We start from the raw sequence: 18830 nt of genomic DNA on the forward strand, positions 1-18830 counted from the left end.
CAGATAATTATGAATATTGGATCATATACTCAGTCTATTTAGAAAAGCAATCACTTGAGATATTGTGGACCCAGGCCATAGATAATAAAGTAAAACTTTCATTAAATTATTTTACTGATAATAAAGTTAATCTATTGTCTTTATAGTAAACTGAGATCAGAAAAAGTATGAAATAGTTCCACAAAAATTGTCATTAATTTCATAATTCAGATAAACACTATTCATCATTGGTATACTTTTGGGAGAACTTTTCTGTGCTTATACATTATTTTAGACAATTGAGCACCTAATACATAAGATATTTCATATCTTATATTTTTCATTCAGAATTTATTTAAGGTAAATTTCCACATCATCTATTCTTTTTACAAGTCATTTTAATGAGCCACTGTTATTTCATAATTATATACCATAATTAAACTGTTCCACTTTATATAGATATTTGAGTCATTTTAAGTTTTATTATTATAAAAATATTGTGAAATACAACCTATATGCATAAACTCTGCCCATCTCTATCTCTCTATATATTTTTACCTAGAGTGGATTCCTAAGATAAGGAATCCAGAGCCAAATATATGTGTAGAAGAAATCTACATGTTTAATATGTGACTAATGTGCCTCAACTTTAAGTCAGGGGTTTATCTGCTCAGAGAGTCTATCAATCTTACAAATAATGCTGAAAAAATATTATTTCTTCATTAAAATTTACTTATCACCATTGCTTCTCTGTACGATTTGCAGATAAGTCAATTATTCAAATACCTACTTGGATTGATGGAGTGAAAGAACAACATGACTATACATTCTGCTTGGCCTGACAAAGAACCTAGATGCACAAAAACTCTTACTTGTTTTGTTTGTGTTCATCTACTGTCTCAACCTGGTAGGCAACCTACTGGTAGTAACAGTTGCAACCAGCATATACCTGGGCTTCCCAAAGTAGTTTCTTCTATTGTTCTTGTCCTTACTAGATAGATTATTCTCTTTTACCAAGACCCAAAAATGATATTTGACTTGCTTGCTGAAACTAAGACTGTCTCCTTCAGTGGATGCATTACTCAGCTCTTTGCATAGTATTTCCTTTGGGGAGTTGAGTTCAACCTGCTCACAGTGCTGGCCTATAACCACTATGTGGCAATCTTCAGGCCCCTGCACCATATGATCACAATGAACTGGAGGACATGTAGCCTCCTGGTAGTTATATACTGAACTGGGTGGATTTCATCATTCCCAGATTTAAAGCCTTTTTATGTTTTTGCTGTCCTTCTGTGGCTACACAATCATTGACTATTTCTTCAATGATTTGTACCCTCTGCTGAAAGTCTCCTTTACTGACACTAGCATCTTTGGACTCTGTTTGCTGCCAACAGTCAGCTGTTGTGTCTGCTCACTTTTTTTATTCCTGTCACTTCCTATGTCATCATTTGCTCCTTCAGAACAGTAGAAGGATCTCTCTGGCTGTGCTTCCCATATAACTGTGGTTATCTTATTCTTTGTAAACTGTACATATACCATTACTGAACACCTGTGCAATCTAAACTGCAAAGAGATGTGGAAAACTTATTGCAGTTATAGTGACTTCCATGGTTTCCACATGACAATCTCTGAACAATTTGAAAATCTGTAAAGCAAATTGAACTTTTCTGATAAAAAGACTTTACATAATATGAATTGGGATTTTTTTAGAAAAGAAAAAAAATGGTTCTATGCATATTTGCAGTTATTATTTACTCCTGAAATCCTGAAAGCATCACTACCTTTGGCTGATTATATGTATGATTTCTTTGAGAACACAGGTTACTATAAAGGAAAAAGCAGTTTTGTTCACAAGATGTACAATTTTAAAATTCCACTTTGTAATTATCTAAGGAGAATTACAGTTAAATCTCTTCCTGATAGCTTGGCAGAGGGAATGATTAAAATGTTAAGACAACTAGGGCAAAATGTCAGAAAGATTAGGTCAAGATATAAAGCAATCATTTTCCATTTCTGCAAAGTAGGATGTTGGAATTTGGATTTGGGTTGCATTGAAAATATAAACCACTTTCTGACCTCTTAAAAATATTTAGTTTTTCCAATCTATTGACACAAAATATCTTTTCAGTTGTTTAGGTCTTCTTTGATTTCATTTTAGCAATGTTTTGTAGTTTTTTATATAGAAATGCTTTACATCCTGGGTTAGATTTATTCCTAGATATTTTATTATTTTAATTGCTCTTGTGACAAGAAGTTTTTTCCTGATATCTTCTTCTAATTGTTCATTATAGAACACTGCTGATATTTTCATGTTGATTTTGTGCCCTCACACTTTGCTGAATTTGTTATAATTCTAGTACCTTTGTGTTTATTTTTCAGGATTTTCTGCATATAAGATGATATCCTATGCAAATAGGGACAGTGTTACTTCAAGAAGGATTATTTACCTCACTCATAAGGATCCAGAAATCCCTCTTCCACTCAGGAATGACCAAAGATGACAAAAGCTGCATTCTTTCTTTGGGATTTGATTCTATATGGCTGTGCCAGAGGAAGTATTAGTAGCTTTCCCATTTGGCCAGAGGCAGCAAAGCTTTGTCACCAGCATCAGCAGTTCCTTCAGCATGCTGTCTCATATGGGAGTACTTCTACAAGTGATTCCTGATGCGGAACCCAGACTCTGAATTCAACCCCTCCAAAGATTCATTAAACTATTTAATCCCCTATAATAAATCCCTTCACCTTAAACTAGCAAAAGATTATTCATGTTTTCATCTGAGAAAGACTGATATACGAAACTGACTTAAATTTCTCCATTTCAATGTTTCACTACTATTGGACTGCCATCAATTTCAGAAGAATGCCAGTTATGAAGCACGAAGTGTTTGTTTTTTTTTCATAAATGCAAGTAAGTGGGTTGAGTGGACATGAGAGCCATTTATTCAGGAAATGTTTATTAAACCATCATTCTCTACCAAGCTTTGTAACATGAGCTGCAAATGCAGCAGTTAATTTTACAGGTAATGCCTCTACTTTCATGACATTCGTAGTCATATTAGAAGAGAAAGCAACAACAAACAAATACATAAGGTAAATTAAATTGTAAAAATTCCTTAGAGAAAATATAAGAGAGTGAAGGGATAGAAAATAAGTAAATAGATGGCTCTAAAATGGATGTTTAAGGAAGTCCTATCTAAGAGGAGGAATTTGAACTGTAGATTAAGTTATATGAAAAACCAGCAATGCTAAGATCTAGAAGAGGGTAATTTTGGGAAGCTAGATGAGTTAGTACAAAGACCTTAGTGCAAAATGAGGCCATCGTGATGGGAGATCAGTGAACGGGAGAGTGGGACTCTGTGAGGTCAGAGAAGAAACGTGTGAGTGGGGAGCAACTGTGCAGGGCTTAACAGGCCATGAAAAGGCCAATTAGAATTGGGTATAAAGTTGGTTAAATAGTGCTTGCTTTCTACTGATCTTAGCTCAGCTTTTCTAAATGAATACAGAGAATTTACATGGGGAGAAAACTTGTCTAAATTAAAAGAAAAGTAGGACATAAAGAGACAAAGTAGAGATCAGTGCTGTGAACTGCACCAAAAAGGCCACTAAAGAGACTGCCAGAAAGGATACACAAATCTACTGGGTAAAGGTGGTTGCTGGAGGAAATATGTTTTAATTATCACCATTAAAACATATTGTGATTTGAACTTAGAGCTGAACTAATAATACATTTATTGTTGGTGTTATCTTCTAATCCAAATGAAAGACAGTGAATAGCAATAATTGTGCAGGTCAAATGAGATACCTCTACTCACCTGATAATTATCCCTCTAATGGTTTTACTCATGTCCTCTCAGTTTGCTGCCACTCAAATCTGGGCATAGTTAGATAAATGCATTAAATTCTTGCTCTTGGGTCTTTTAACCCTTGCTGCCCTAAGTCACTCTCTATCAATTCACCTGCTTCAGTCTCTTTAGCATTTTCACAATGGATTATTTATTTTTTAAAATTATGTTTACTTGGCGTAATGCCTGTCTCTCTTCACTGGAAAGTTTTTAAATATGTAGCTTTTCTATGTTTAAACTTTAAATGTTTAAATGAGCCAAGCCACAAGGTTCAAATCCCATCTCAAGTATTCACACTAGAGCTTGTTAATTTAGGAAACAAAAATTATCTAAGCTTCAGTTAATTTTTCAGGATAACAGGAATATGAGTTAACTATTTCATAAAGCTCTTAGGAGAATTAACCAAGATCATGCCTTCTTAGCACCTGCCACTTTGTAATAAGTAACAATGGCTTTCACTGAATTTGTTGGCAGGATGATTTTAGTAGCATTAAAAAGATGTTTCAGTAAGGACTTGAAACATACATCCCATTAAAAAAGATGTTTTTTCCTTATTGTAAGTGTGTCAGCTGGGCATTTTAGGAATCATGGATGAAGACAGAAGCCATCTATAAAAGATAAGTAAGAGAGGAAGAACATATTAATGATTAATCAAGAGGGTAAAGGAAAACTTGATTAAATCAAAGACAAACCCTGTGCATGGATAAGAATTCTTAATTTTCTAAAGATATAAACTCGTCTTAAATTAAACTTCCTGAATAAAATCTTATTGAAAATGCAAGCTAAGGTTTGTTTTGTAACTAGAGTTTTATTTTTTTTATATTTAACTTGAAACATAAATATGTAAGAATATGCATAATTCTGAAAGAGAACTGTAATGATGTTTTCTAGGCTTATCAGATGACAAACTGTATTAAAAATCTAAAGCAATTATATCATATGTGAAATGGCACACTGAAAATAGGATAAATATAACAGAATGGAGTCCTGAGATTTCAAGTCAGTGGGCAAAAGATAATTATAAAACTATAAAAACATAGCCATCCTGAAAAAGAACTAAAATCTAAAATTCCAATACCTATCTCATTCCTTACATTAAAAAAAATACCAGATAGATTAAAAAAAATTTTAAATAAAATACCAGAAAATATATATTTTTTAAAATGCTAAAAAATTGTGAATTGCAGAAGAATATTTTGGTAAAAAGAGAAGCATGGAAATACTTTCTAAGGATATAAAAATATATAATTTTGATAAATCAGATATGTAAATATAAAAATATTCTACATGGCCCAAAATATTCTGTATAGCAGAAAAATTAAAATTAAAATGCAAGCTTGGACTATAACAATTACATATATATGTTAAAAGTAATAAAGTATTTACTATATAGTTAACTCATAAAAATCAATATGGAAAATTTCAACAATTAGAGAAAATTTATAAAAGGCAATTCACACTTAAAGAAATACAAAAAATTTTAAACAAATAAAAATTGTCAAATAATTATTTTTAAAAATAACCAGAAGTATAAAAATTAAATATTTTGTCTTTAATCAGATTGCCAAATACCATGAATGTTTATCAAGTACTGGTTGTTGAGAAAGTGAACAAACATTTTCTCAGACTATGCTGAGGAGCACAGTTGGTACAACTCTATGGGTGACTTTTTGACAATAACTTACAAAACAAAAATTTTAAATAAATGTTTGATCTGCACCACCACTTCCCCCCCCCACCCCACCCCCCCAAGTCAAATCAATGTCTGGGAACAAGAGCTTGCACAACTGCATAAAGATAAAGAGATGTATTTATTACAGAATTATTTGCCATAAAAATTGATTGGAAACAACATGAAGAAAATTGCTTACATTAATTTAGGAAATATGTTTGAGATATTTATGCAGTATGGAGATACCTGAGAGGGAGTTAGGTCTAAATGAATTCGTTTGGAAGGAATTTAAAGATGCCGAATAGTAAAAGGCAAATGTTCACATACACAGAATAAGCACATACATATATATAAATATGCTCGTATTCGCAAGGATTATTACTTGACAATTTTAGAAAATATATTTCAATGACTCCCTCTGGCAGGAATCCTGGAAGATTGGTGAAGAGCGTATAAATTTACTTTTACATTTATGTGAATTTGAATGGCTGCCATTTAAACTATTTATTGCTATTACAAATTCTTTAAAAAAAAGAAGTCTGCGAACTTAAAAATCATATATGATCCAACTGATTTGAATAAAGGGGACAGCCTTCATAGTGTTAACTATTTTAACTAGTATAATAAAAAGGAAAAAATGAATATTTATATGATACAAAACTAAAGATGAGAAAAATTAAAAATGAATGCAGAAATTAGTTACAATAATAGAAACTATAAAAAATATTCAATCATTAATTCACTATATTTTTAATTGATTCTCTACTATTATATTCACTGTACTTTTCTAGGTACAGTGACAAGACATTATAGAACTTATATTATAGTAGGAAAATATTATTTAATAGCCCAGTCTAATAGTCAATTCTTTAATTTAAAAATGATTATGATTTTGAAGGTTAGAGAGTGGTGCATCAGATTTAAGGTGATTTCTGGATTCCAGAAGATGTTCCCTAAAGCAAAATGACTTTCTTGTGATAGATAAGGCACATATTTGCTACTTCATCTGACTTTTCTTTTCCAGAGTTTCTTCATAGCATTTGTCATTTCTGAATTTCTCAGAGTATATATTAAAGGGTTTAACATGGGGGTTATAATGGTGTAAAACACACTCAATGATTTACCAATAGGGAAGTTTCTAACAGGTCTTCATACACAAAAGTACAGGAAACAAAGAAGAAGACAATGACAGTGATATGTGAACCACAGGAGAAGAGGACTTTCCTCTTTCCTTCCAGACTAAGGTTCTTTTAGGAGTGCAAAATGACACCATAATAGATGAGTAGGAACAGAAACACAATACTGCAAATTAGCCCTCCATTAGCCACCATTAAGAGTTTAACAACATAGGTGTCAGTACAGACAAGTTTCAATAAAGGGTACCTGTCACAGCTAAAATGATCAATGATATTGGGACCACAGAAGGGGAGCCCATGAAGAGAGATAAGTTGAATTACTGAGTGCAGAAAACCCCCAATCCAGGACACTATTAGCAGCACAACACACACCCATTGTCTCATGATAATCAAATTATGCAAGGGCTTATAAATTATCACATAGCGGTCATATGCCATGGCCAACAGAAGAAAGACCTTTGATCCACCAAAGAAGTGCCCTGTAAAAAGCTGGATCATACAACCATGGAATGATATGGTATTTTGTCCAATGAACAAGTCTGAAATCATTTTGGGGGAAAGGGACAAGGCATAAATGACATCCATAAAAGACAAACTAGCAAAAAGAAGTACATGGGTGAGCCCAGGGACTTACTGACAGTTACAGTCATGACAATGAGCAAGGTGCCCACCGTGGTCAAAATGTAGAAGAACAAGAACATAACAGAGAGTACTTTCTGTTCCTTTGGATTCTGTGTGAGACCCAGAAGTATAAAGTACGTCACATTGTTAATCAGTGTTTCTATCAGATCTTAGAAATGGTTTATCTATAAAACAATGAAAATATTTTGCGTGTAAGAAAAACTTAATCTTTTATTTATTTATTCAGTCAAAACATGGGAATAGAGCTTCTCTTTCTCTCAAATCACTCATGGACATTGGGATTACCAAGTTTTATATGGACTCCCCCCCTTCAATGATTTGTTACATATTTATGAGGTCAGACAAAAACAAACCAATATAATAAGTGTTATTTATAAATACATTCATGTGATCCTAAGAGCACAAAATAGAGTAACATTTAAGCCAAACCATGATCAGAGAAGTTGTCCTAGATTAAGTGATTTTGTAAATAAGTTTAATAGGAGAAGGGAGATTTGGCTAAAACAAGAGAGAATGGGAAGTAAATTATTTGAAAAGGCTCAGGACGTGTAAAGTCACAAAAGTGCAAATGTAATGACCCATTTAAGATATTTTATCACTCTACTTTCAAAATATATCACAACTTGGATTATCTTCACTACCTCCCTGGCCTACTGCAATAGGCTGCCACAGGTCTGTTTTCATTCATGTCTCCAACAGTCGGTGCTCCTGTAGCTCTTAGGATACATTTTTCAAATTTGATTTTGATCGTGCCATTTCTCTGTTCAAACCCCTGTCATGTATTACTATAAAACAGTTAGTGATATCCAAACTTCCTACCCTGGACCATAACAGAATAAATAACCTGTTCTGTTAACTCCCCTAAATATTCTTTTACAATTCTCATTTTTGTACAGAATTTATGATATTTCTCAAGAATACAGAATAATTTTCATTTCCTTAGTTCAATGTATACTTTTATAAACTTTAATAATAGATGTTGGAAAAAGGTATATTGTAAAGGCTAAACTTTCATTCATTCATTTAATGGAAAAAATGTTTATAGAACATCAATTTGTGTTAAGCCTTTCAAAAATAGTAGAATTCCAGACATCAAGGAGGGTCTGCTATCTCATTAGGCTCAAAGTTTAGTCCAGAACTCATTATGCTGAGGGCGAAATCAGGTCTACTTATTTTTCAAGTCCTCTTATTTTTTATTGATACTGAACTTGCTTTGAAGAAGTCTCCAAACAGCTACTTGATAATTACATATGCTTATAAATATCTCCTCCCCACTCATAACATTAGTGTACAGACTGTTAAAAACAAAAAAAACCTAATTCTACTATTTTTTTTTCATAAGCTTCATCTTTAGTTGAATATAGAATCAGTTTTACCTTACTCAAAGTTTTTATCATGTCCATGCTTTAAGCATGTATATAGAGAAAGTATATAGAGAAAATAATTTCTTAAGATAAAATCTATTTTTAAAACACTATATTTTTGTAAAACTAGCTGGGGGGAGCATTATTAAATAATATTCACCACACTTAGTTATACTTTTAATTTTGTAAAATTAGATGTTGGTAGCTATCATGATCTTTATAAGTATCTAATGAAAAAATATGTAGTACAGTTCCTGGACCAAAATGGATACTCAATCTTTGTTTTGTTTTAAAGTATTGAAAACTTCAATTTCTGCATATAAGAATTTATCATAAGCTTACATCCCTCTGAAATACAAAACAAAATGTGTTGAAAAATTTTTTCCTTCCATCGACTCCATTAAAAATAGGCAAAATATATTAATGAAAGGAAATATTAAAATCACAATCATTGTTTTGCTTAACTGTGTCAGATGCTATGTCTATATACATGTGCATATATATTATTCAATGAAATATATTTATATATATGCAACCAAATTTAGCGAATCACATTTAACCTTTATAATAACAAGTATTTTTATAGCCATTTTATATTTGAAGAAACCAATTCTAAATATGTATATAATCTGCCCAAGTAACAAAATTAGATTTGAGATCTAATTTTGATTTACTTCAAAACCTTATGTCACTAGCAGAAGTTGTTCTTTTTTAACTGCTCATTTCTTATAAGCTCAAGTGAAATTAATTCCTACATCAAAAGAAAATACCCACAATCGATAAGTGTGGTTTCCACTACCAGCCATTCACAGCCTTACCTTTTGAAGCCCTCTTCCCAATCTGAAGGAAGATTTTCGGGTCATTCATGAGCACCTGGAAATCCCTCTTCCTATCAAATATGACCACAGAGGAAAAAAATCTGCCTTCTTCCTTGGGGATAGATATAACTTCATATGTTTGTGTGTGTCCATTTCTCTAGAATTTTCTGAAGATTTCAAAATTTTTTCACTCATATTAGAGATATATTTTAAAAGAATCTATGTTGAAAACATTAAAGCAAAAGTTTCATTTCTTAAGATAATTTCTTAAAAATTCAAACAAATTCTATATGTACATAAGAAGATAGTAACCAGGAAATTTTTCCTAGTACCTTTTTATCCAGTACTTGAAAGAGAAAAATATTAATTCAGGTTTTTTGTGTCTAATTCTACTGTGTTGGTTTGGACAAAAAAATTTATACCTGACATATTTTAGAGTGTTCAGATGGCATAAACTAATTGAGCTTGAGATATGAGGGTATTAAGTCTTTTTCATATGGGGCTTTAAGCTTCCTTAGCTGATATAGTAATGACTGTTTTTAAGAGGATAATGTATTTCCCTCAACAGGGGCAAAGAACACTGGCCCTTTTAAGCTTTCTAACTATAAAAATTAATATTGCGTTCTGGAATTGGAGTGTGTCCAAAACTGTTTCTTACTTAATTAAATTCACTGGAATTTTACACACAATGTTGAAAGAATATCTATATTAAAGAAGCTTCTAGACCAAGCACGTAATTGACATCAAGGAGATCTAACATAGAGGGAATATTGGCTTCCAAACCATTAGAAGTTAAGTCACTGTTAAGAATAAAATATCAGCTTACTTATTTGTTGCAATGAGGTGAAATTATCATTTTTTCCCCAATTTGTGATAGCAAGTTTTCCTTTCCTTGCCTTAATACTCAAATGATTATTACTTAATGTTTTTTAAATTATGTTAAAATTTTATCTCCAATTTAGATGTAAGAACTAATTATGCAATTGATTATTTTTATTACTGAGAAAATATCATGTGCCAGTACTATTTTAGGGTATCAGGATATAGTGGTTATTCAAGCAGAAAAAAAAAATCTGTTTAAATTTACCTTACAAGGATATAAGCTAATGATTTAAAGATCTAAGAGTATGTGATAAGTTCTATAAAGACAACAGTGTATTATGACACAAAATAAGTGGATAAATTCTACTGTGGATGTGGAAGTCAAAGAAGATGATTTGAATAGTTGTTATTAATGTTGAGATCCAAAGAATTAGAAGTTGTTACCATGAGAAAGATATTACGAGTGTAAGGACAAACACTGAGAAGAGTTTAAGACTCCTAAAAATCAGTGGGTCTGGAGGGTAAACAGGAAAGGGAGAAAATAGGGCACAATGAGGCTGAAAAGATGATTAGGAACCAAACCTTGAGAATATTATATACCTTGTAAGGAATTTGGATTTTTTAAAAAATAAGAGTAGACAAGCATTTACTTTGATTAAGGAAGCTACCATATGACAAAATATGTCAAAAATAATATAGAAGAATTATTTGAGAATTGCTGTGTAAACATATGTGCTCTTGTGGTAGTAACAGAAGGTTGAGGACTCTTATTCATTCATCTTTCAATTTCAGCACTAAGCACAAATGCCTTGTACAGCAGGCATTCAGTAAAATTCAGTGAAAATTTGAATATAACACTGTTGAGTTTTTCAGCTGCCAAAGCAAATAACATGCAGTGAGTTAGCTTAAACATGGGAAGTAATTGGCTCACAGTTTTGACTAGGAGAAGTCCAAAATCAAGATGTCACCAAAGCGATGCTTTCTTTTCAAATACTGGCATTCTTGGACTGGCTGTCGGATCCTTGGTCTAGGGCTCCTCTGTCACATGGCAATGCACATGGAGGTCTCTCCTGTCTTCTCCTTGCTCTTCCTGGTTCAGGTACAATTCAGTTTCTTGTTGCCTCTGATTTTCTCTCTATCTGTATGAATTTCCTTTTTCCTTTTAAAGAATTCCAGTAATAGGATTAAGGTCCATCGTGACTGAGGTGGGCAAATCTTTAACTGAAATAACCTCACCAGAAGTTCCTATTTAAAATGGTCTCACACTCACAGGAATGCACTAAGTTAAAGAACATCTTTTTCCAGGGTAAATAAAGCATCAACACCACACACTGGACCCCAAAAAGACATCTTTCTACATACAAAATACATTCTTCATATCACAACATCCTAAGAGCCTTAAGCCTTTTCAGTAACAATGTTGAGTAAAAATTTTATCAAAATTGATTATGGTATGGTCTGTCTGGGGTACACTCCCCTGTCTGTGGACCCATGAAATCTAGAAAAGAAGTTACTTGTTTTCAACATACAATGAAAGGACAAGTATAGGGTAGACAGTCCCATTCCAACAGGAAGGATTTGGAAGGAAAGTAAGGGTCATAGTTACCAAACAATTCTGAAAACCAGTAGGGCAAGCTCCATCAGATTTCGTGAGTCAACGATGCCTCAATATTTCGTCTTCTGGGCCTGATAGATTGGTAGAACCACCTTTCCAAGCACTTGTGCAATAGCTCTTCCCAAAACCTGGAGTAAAGTTGTCACCCTCTCCAAACATCTGGGTAGGTCAGGCTCTCTGCTAATGCCAGGGCACAGGCCCTTTCCTCTCCAAGCACTGAGTGTCACTCAAGCATTCTGCGAACCCTGGGAACAGACCCTACCATCTTCAAACATTGAAGCAGTAGCAGTCTTCCTGAAAAATGATGCATAAGACATCAACCCCACATGCAAGGGCAGATGAGACTGCCCCCTTCAAGCACAGTGATGAACCTGCCCCCCTTCCAGCGGTGGACCCATTCTCTTGGCTTGAGAAGGTCCTTTTGGTCCAGACCTTGTTTTCCATCGGTCTACCTTTCAAGTCATTCTTCCTCCAATTTTCTCCTTCTCTGTCTTGTTTAGTGCAGGCTGGCAAATGTTCCATTCATAAAAGTTTCACATACAAAATCCTTGGCTTTGCATGTACTTCACAGGGGTCTAAACCAACAGGGAAATAGACGTTCCCACAGATATTTTCTGTATAATAGTGTTTTCAATCCTGACTTCCACTGAAATGGTTGTTTGGTTCCATGATCAATTAAAATCTTACAGGGAGCCTTATTCTATGGGGATTCATTTTCTGGAAGTTCAGGGAGGACCTTCTTAGGGCCACTTCTGGCCCTAATCACAGAGCACACTATCTGGATACACTCATGCCAGAGTGGTTACGTAGTCAGAAAAAGTGATAGCTTTCCAGATTGTCCAGTGCCTGCAAGACCATGGTATCAGAGAGGCAGTAGGTCCCTCCTTAGTATGACACATCTTGTACACTTTTGCTTCTGCACTTAATTCCTCTTGTCTGAACCCAGACTTTATGACTCTAGCCCTTCCAAATATTTTTTTTAACTCTTTAATTCCATTTTTTCTATCCCTTCAAATTAAAGAGATGGTACTATATCTTCAGCTAAGATATACCAAAATGACCTTAATTTCTGCATTTCAATTTATCAATATATCATTTTCAAAAGCATTCCAGTTAAAAAGGGTCCTTTTCAACAAATGTAGTTACCTTTCAGAGGGTAAAGTGGAGCAATGGCCATTTATTCAGTGAATGCTTATTAAGTGACAAGCTTTATTTTATGTACTGCTGAGGCAGTAGCAAATGAGACAGACATTCACTTTTCTTTTATGGAATACATTATAGTTTGGAAAGAAGAGACAACAAATGAATAAATAATATTAATCAGATTGTAAAAATACCGTAGAGAAAATGTACCAAGGTGATGTGATAGAGAATAACTCAAGGAAGTGAAGATGGCTTTTCAATGAGTGGTAAAGGAAGTCCTCTGAAAGGGTGAAGGCAAGGGGTGAAGCATTGGAACTGTAGATTTAGCAGTGATGACAAGTCAACAGTGTGAAGATCTAGATGAGGAGAATTTCAGGAAGCAAGAAGAGCTTGTATAAAGGCCCAAAGGTGAGAATTAGGTCACCATGACAGGAACCTAATGAATGAGGGATAACAGGACCACATGTGATGAATACCTGAGTGGGATCAATTGTGCAGGGTCTTAGAGACCAAGAAAAGATCAATTTGAATTCACTGTCAATTTGGTTAAACACACTGCTTTCTTTCTACCAATTAACTTAGCATGGCTTCTGTACATGAATAGAATAGTTTCACATGGGAAAAAAATATCATGATTAAAAGAAAAGTAGGACACGAAGAGAGGCAAAGTGGAGTTCAATGCTGTGACCTTCAAAAAAGGACATATGGAATATTTTAGGTGAAGGAAGTTGCTTCAGTTCTTTAGGTTTATTTCTGTTCATCCTGATTTATGCACACTGAATTAACAATTTCATTAAGCTTGTTGATGATCTTCAAGTCAGAATAGGTGAGAGCATATAATAATACTTATCTGGGACAAATAAAACTCCCCTCTCACTATGATAGCCAGTCCTTTTAATGGTTTTGCTCATGTTATTTTAGCTAATTGTCCCTCATCCCTGGATGTGGTTAGATAAAAACTGTAAACTCTTGCTCTTGGGTTATGATACCCAGTCTCAAATAGTTCCTCTGCCACCTTGAGTCACTATCACATCATCACATCATTTGCTTCACTTTTTTTCAGCATTTTTACACTGAATTTTTGGGTGTTTTAAAATATGTTTACTTTTTTAATGCCTATTTCTCTCAACTCCAAAGGATTCAAATGTGTAGACTCCGGAGTCATGCATAGATTCAAAAACTATATCATGTATCCATGTCAGCTTGTGACTTGGGATAACTTATTTAAATTATCTTAGCTTCATTTAATTCTGTGGGAAAGGAGGACTAACAGTTACAGATATGATAAGATTTTTATGAGAAGTAAACAAGACAATGACTTTATTTATAGCATAAGGCCTCCACACTGTAGTAAATAAAAACTTTCAATAGATTTATAAATTATTATACTACATTTCTTTTATATGTCATTTAAAAAGTCATGAAATTTTGAGCACTTCCTAAATCTCATTTTAATTTGGGTACATTAATACTTTTAAATTAAAATTTTCACAGTACTTATCAGGTCCATCCTGCATGAATTTTACTGGGTTCATACTGAGAAATATGTAATTTTCTTATTGTTTCCTAATATAATATGTATTTACATTGAAGTAATAAATATAAATCACACACTTTAAAAAAATCAGGTAGAAATATGTACTGATGAAGATGTGAGGAAGGCAGCAAAACTGACATTAATAAGCACCTACTAAGTTCCAGGCACTCCCCTTAATGTTTTGCACAAATAACCTCATCTAATGCTTAAAATAACTGAAGAATTTGGTACTTCATTCCATCGTACATATGAACCAAATTCAAAATAAATCTCAGATAGATTGTGAAATGCATGCTTTTCATATAAACTAGTGAGAAGGAATTCAATAACAATTTTGTTGACCTCAGAACCCTGAATCCTTCCACATCATCTGGAACTTGGCTGCGTACAGGACTTTCAAAGGCTGAATAATGTCTTGGAAAATCAATAATGCCAATGCTTGAATTTAAAGAAAAATGATGTAGCATAGTTGGTTATATAAGAAAGTACCTAAGGTATCTGGACCAGGACAGAACCACAGAGGCCTGATGCAGTTAGAATGAAACTTCTGCTAGTTCCAGAAGCAAAATAAACCCAAATCTGCCCAATGTCTATTCAAAAAAAAACCGTTTAAAATATTTACTATGGGTCAGGCACCGTTTTAAGCACTTAGCATATATTGACTCATATTATTAACCCATGAATTTCATGAGGTTGATATTATTATTATGTTCTCAAAGATGAAATATATTTCCTAGGTGACATTCCAATACAGGAAATCAGATTCCAGGGTCTTCTCATAAACACTGTACCACACTACCTACTCTGAACAAATATGTCCTTTAAGTCTGTTTATATGCCATTTACCTGCTAAGTTAACCTCAGGTTCCTAGAAAATGATACGCTAAGCCTTGAAACAGCAATTGGAAGGAGGAAATAAGACTCATAAATGGATCAGCTCCAAGGACTTGGAAGCCCCAGAGACTATGAAGTTTGAAAAACCAGGAGGGATTGAAGAAAGGCTGAAGAGTTTGGGATCCATGCAAGCCCACAAATACTCCTACAAGACCAGTCAGCTTTCAGAGCATTCTTTTTCAAAGCATGAATGGAAAAACTACATGTTATCCCTTCTAAATGTAAAAATAAATAGGTTAGGATTTAAAGCCAGTTGAACAAGGATGGAGGGGGGAGGCAAGATGGTCGCTGAGTGAACTTGCCTTTCCGGTAGGTCCCGGGAGGAGACGGCTGGGCGCGGCTGCAGGATCTCCAAGGTCGGGCTTTTTCGGGATTTTTGCAGGGCAGAAGTGCCTGGACATCGATTGAGTGGAAAGGTAACGGAGAGGATTGGTCTAGTAGATATAGTTTGGGTTCTATTTCCTGTGGGTGAGACCCGCGCACGGGCTCCTCCCTGCTGGGGGTGGGGGGAGTCGCGGTTCAGCCTAGCGGCACCGCTTTTACACGGCTCTGAGCTGTCGAGGAGTTCACGAGCTCTGGACGAGCTGTGCATGGATTGATGCGACGGGTCGCCTTTGCAGTGCGATTTGGGAAGATAGACAGTGCTTTGTCGTGAAGCGGGAGAAACCTGTGATTGCGAAAATAAACAATAGTGCTTCCGCCTGAAGCCCCGCCCCCAAAAGCCCGGCAGCCGGTCTCCGACCCAAATAGGCTGTAGGCAATAAAGAGACGTAATCGGAAAGTTGTATTAGGCTGCGGCAAGGGAGGGGGATACGTCTGGAAGCAGATTAGGGAATATTTTGCGAAGCTTGGGAAATCCGATTTTCGTATCTATTTTCGGCGTCACAGGCCGGGCTTCAGATCTGTACTAGCAAAGTGGCTGCGGTGTAGAGGCGCCCTCTAGTGGCAGAGGTTTGGAATCACAGGACGGGAGCTGTCTAAAAGCTGAAGTGAAACATACTAATGAGCCCAGCTAAGTAAATGAATTGCAGGGTTCAGTCATAATATAAAGTTTGCGGATCTGACTTCCCCCTTAAGGCTGGCACCCAGCTGAGGGGATCCCTGAGGGCTGTGTTACACTGCGGGGCTCCCAGGCTTCCTGTAGACCAGATTGGAGGGTGCCAAGTCTGAATTCCCTAAAATCTGGTAGCCCACACCACAGAGACTCACATCTCTTGAGACCTCAATATCTCAGACTTTCCATCCCTGAATCCATCACGCACTGAGGTCCATCTGAGGTCCTCAAATGCCCTAGCCTTCAACGTTGGCGTTCTTTCCTTATCGTTTCATTTTGTTTTGTTTTTATTTTCATTTTGACCTATTCTTTACTTTTTTCAATTTCCTGATTGCTAACACCGCATTATCCCCTAGTCTTCTCTCACAGCGTATCCCCCAAAGTCTTTCTTTTACTCAGTTATTTAAGGCTTTTTTTCGTGGTAGGTGCTGTGAAGTGGGTGTTATAATTCTGGGTCGTGCATATCTGTTTTTTTTTTTTCTTTCCCCTATCTGTTCCCCACCCCTTGCCCATCCCCTTCTACTTTCTTCCTCTCGTCACTTCCCCCCCACTTTCTTTTTTTTTTCTTTCTTTCTTTTTTTCTGTTGTCTCTCTCCCTCTTGTCCCTCATATTCTACTTAGTTTATTTTAACTCAATTATAAAATAGGTGCGGCAGGAAACACCTCACATTCGCTGGGGTTTTCTCATCCTCCACTGCCTCATTTCTGTGTGAACTGATTTAGCCTACCTGCACTATCCTCTTTCCCCTACATCTTGATATCCGCCACCATCTACTGGCTCTCCCATATTCCACCTCCCACCTCCCTTTCTTCGATCCACGAAGGGTCTAAGTCTTAATTTCTAATACCTATGCTTTGTTTTCTGTCTGTTATCCACTCTTGAAACTATTACCATTTTTTTTCTCTTTCCCTCTCTCACGAAATCAATAGCTTTTTAACTCATACCATAATCCTCCCATATTCAATCACCTACCTCATAATAGGTACTCTACCTACTGCTATAACTCTACACAATTTACATAAATCTAACCTCCATCCTCCCAGATCTCATATTCTTGCTTTGCTAACATATATCACCAATATTACTTTACACTTTTCCCTTGCTTACACAATTGCCTTCCCCCAACACTAATACTTTCCTTTAAAGTGAACTTAACCAACAACAAGAAATTAGAATAAGAAGAAAAAAGTGACAAAGAGAAGATATAACACCTATGCAAAAATAACAGCTAATTAACCTCCAAGAGCAGACAAAGAAGCTAAGGAACTGATTAAATCTGTCAAGATAAAGAGATGACCAGAAAGCAACAAAAATCTACAAACCAAACCAGTAATCAGGAAAACATGGCTGAATCCAATCAACAAACCAATAATCACGAAGGGGAGCAAAACTTGGCACAAGCAATGAAAGATCTCAGAACATTTATCACCGACAAATTTGACGAAGTAATGAAAGAGGTTAACAACATGAAGACATCACTTGGAGGGGAAATTGCAGACATACGAAAAAACATAACAGATATGATGGGAATGAACACCACAGTTCAAGAAATCAAAAATACGCTTGCAGCAAATATCAGCAGACTAGAAGAGACAGAGCAGAGAATTAGTGATGTGGAAGACAGTACTTCAGAAATCAAGCAGATAGTAGAAGGGGTCAATAAGAAGATAGAAAAAATCCAATTAGGATTTAGGGACCTGAATGACAATGCAAAACGATCAAACATACGTATTATAGACATTCCAGAAGGTGAAGAGAAGGGAAAGGGGTCAGAAGGAATGCTGCAGGAAATAATGGCTGAAAACTTCCCAAATCTACTGAAAGAGACAGATGTACATATCCAAGAAGCACAGCGCACTCCACAAGTCATAAACCCCAACAGGCCCACCCCAAGACATATACTTGTCAAATTATCCAATGCTCAAGACAAAGAGAAAATCCTAAAAGCAGCAAGAGAAAAGAAAACCATCACATACAAGGGAAGCTCAATTAGATTAAGTGCTGATTTCTCTTCTGAAACCATGGAGGCAAGAAGGCAGTGGTATGATATAGTCAAAGTACTAAAGGAAAGAAATTTCCAACCAAGAATACTCTATCCAGCTAAATTAGCATTCAAACATGATGGAGAGTTCAAAATATTCGCAGACAAACAGAAACTGAAAGAGTATACCAACAAGAAACCTCCCCTTCAAGAAATTCTAAAGGGAGTTCTACAGGAAGAAAGGAAAAAACAGGAAAGGCAGAGTTGGAGGAGAGTATAAGACCAACAACAATAACAAAAAAGACAAAAAAAATATACAAACAAAATATG

At 35.1% G+C, this 18830-nt stretch overlaps 1 pseudogene; it reads right to left on the reverse strand.

The window, feature by feature from the left end:
- Positions 1-6495: 6495 nt before the first annotated feature.
- Positions 6496-15865, reverse strand: LOC105745013 (olfactory receptor 4A47-like; annotated as a pseudogene).
- Between the last annotated feature and the right edge of the window lie 2965 nt (positions 15866-18830).

Source organism: Dasypus novemcinctus, chromosome 10, assembly GCF_030445035.2.
Source record: "Dasypus novemcinctus isolate mDasNov1 chromosome 10, mDasNov1.1.hap2, whole genome shotgun sequence".
Taxonomy (NCBI): domain Eukaryota; kingdom Metazoa; phylum Chordata; class Mammalia; order Cingulata; family Dasypodidae; genus Dasypus; species Dasypus novemcinctus.